A 2,589-nucleotide genomic window follows, 5' to 3' on the forward strand; every position below is an offset into this window, starting at 1 on the left:
GAGGGGCTGGGGAGATGGGGGGGGTGTCTGAGAGCCCCTCACTCTTCTCCTGTACCTGCTGCATACAGGCCCCACTGGACCTCTTCAATGCCTTCTCACCGCGTTTTGCAGGTGAAACGTTTCCAGTGCTGCCTCTGCCACATGCTTGCGGCACTTGGGGCAAAGGGTTGGAGCTGGACCCGATCTCGGTATGTCTGGGGACAGCCTGGCAGTGAGGCAACAGGAGTCAAGCCCAGACCTTGGGGAGGTGAGGGAGAGAACGCTGCCCAGCCCTGTGCCCGGTGGGCCTGGCGCAGTTCCCGGGGCACTGAGCTCGGCGGGGAATGGAGCGTGCCCGCACATGCTGCTCACGCCCAGCCCACGGAGTGAAGGAGCCAGGCTCTGTCGTCCCTCATACCTGCCCTGGCACCTTTCCCTTAGAGAGGAGAAACTGAGGCTCAGGGGCCGAGACCTTAGTTTGCACTAGCTGTTCTGAAAAATCCTGGCATTTGGAGGTGCACCTTGCCTCTCCACCTGAAACAGGGGCTCCTTGGCCTTTGTCCTTTACCCTCTCTGACTTCACAGCAGGAGGCAGCCTGCTGATGGTCTCCCAGGCCATTGGCAGCTAGTGCACATATCCAGATGGGTAAATTGAGGCCAGAGATGACTGGTCACTTGTCCAGGGCCACACAACGGGCAGCTTGAGGGTGAGGGATTGGACCCCACTGCGGTGGCAGCAGGGCACCCAGGATGGGGGCGGGGAGGCTGGTACCCCCGGTGGGTCTGTAACCGCAGGAAGTCGGTTAGAGGGAGGGGGTCACCCCCACTTGGATTTCCTGCTATGCAGCTGGGTTATGTAAAGGCAGGGGGCGTGGTGAGCCAGTGGGCATGGCAGGACCGAGTGGGTGGGCCCTGAGTGGGGAGAGGTTGGGGGGCCAGCACCCTAATGCCGCTGTCCGCCAGGCAGGGAAAGTTGGCCCAGCGAAGGACTGGAACTTGAATGTGGCTGGTTCACCTTCACCCCTTCCTCCGGCCCCCCACTCCTCTCTTCTGGGCTACAGGCAGTAGGGGTAGGAGGTGGCTGGCTCAGACCTTCCGCCTGGTTTCTGTGAACTTAGGCCTCGATTTGCCCATCTGTGCAGTGGACTTGAATGACTTTGTTGACAAAGCTTCCTCTCACTTACTCTGGACATGTTGCTAAAGAGAGGCTCTTTCTTGGAGGGGCGTGCTTGGAAGGTGGAGGGGTGGCAGAGGAGAGGAGGACCCTCGACCAGGTGGACTGACACAGTGACAGCAGCAATGGGCATCAGAGATGGTGAGGGTGTCACAGGAGGGGTCAGGAGTCAGGTCTGTTGTTCACAGGGTTGCTGTGAGTCGTACCCGACTCGACTGCACTTGACAATTTTCCTTTTACTTGTTCGGAAAACAGACACAACAAACATCCACCAACACCATTCCCGTGTACACACCCCAGAGACCCTGGGAATGTCCTCCAGGCCGCACCCCGCTTCTCACTACCTTTTCCTGAAACATCCACCACCGTGGAGCAAGCTCAGACCCCCGTTCCAGCAATGTCCCTGTTCCCCTCCTGCCCAGCCCCTTGCCCTCACCCTCTGCTGGGCTCTCTCGCTCACTCCCTGCCGCCGAGTGGAACCGACTCTTGGCTGAGCCTCCAGCGAGTTCTCAGAGGTTGTAAACGGCACAGGAGGAGATCGCCCATCTTTCCCACGGGGCAGCTGCTGGTCCCAACTCCCTGCCTTAGTGTGGAGCAGCCCCGCTCCTGACCTCTAGCCCCCCCCCAGCTCCCCGCTAGTGGAAGTTTCTATGTATTTGCTGATTTCACAGAGGTGGGGTCTCAGTGTTCGTTCTGTGACTGACTCATCCGGCTCAGTGTGATGTCTCCGGGGTCCGTCTGCAGTGGGGTGCGCTTTGGGACCTCGCCTCTCCTGTGTTGAGCAGGATCCCCTCGTTTGCATGGGCCACACTGTGCTCCCCCAGTTTCCCTGTTCATTGCCGAGGCGCTCAAGTGGACCTTTCTCTCTGCAGGCCTGAACCAAAGTGCCCGCTCCTGGCCCTGCGGACAGAGGGATTCAAGAGGGACAGGTGCGAAAAACCCCAAAATAAACAAATGGAGTTTATATCATCTCTGGAGCAATGCACCCTCCAAGCTGGGACTAGGCATGGAGGTGTGTGGAGGGCACCAAGTCCCCGAGGAGCTGCCCCAGTGTCTGTCCGGCCACCTGTCTCCTAGGTGAGTGGGGTCACAAAGGTGTGCCTCCTGGTGGAGGTAGTGCCCAGACTCGCCTGCACCGCTGGCCACGTGGCCCTGGGCATGTGTAGCCTCAGTTTCTCTTCTGGGAAATGGGCTCGAGGTATGTATGGGTGTCCTGGTGCTGTATGAAAAAAGCAACCGCCACTTGGTGCTTCCAGGACTTTCTCCACTCACAGCCTGGAGGGCAGACGTCTGGTGTCAGGGTGTCGGCCTGGCCACGCTCCCTCCCTGCCTCCACCGGCCCCTGGTAGCTGCATTCCTGTCGTCTCTGCCTCCCTCCTCACAGGTCCACGTGCCCTCTCTGTCTCTTCTATAAGGATGCCACTTGGATTAGATTT

The sequence above is a fragment of the Elephantulus edwardii genome, unplaced genomic scaffold (genome assembly GCF_000299155.1).
Source record: "Elephantulus edwardii isolate Elephantulus edwardi_28Jun2011 unplaced genomic scaffold, EleEdw1.0 scaffold00217, whole genome shotgun sequence".
NCBI lineage: Eukaryota > Metazoa > Chordata > Mammalia > Macroscelidea > Macroscelididae > Elephantulus > Elephantulus edwardii.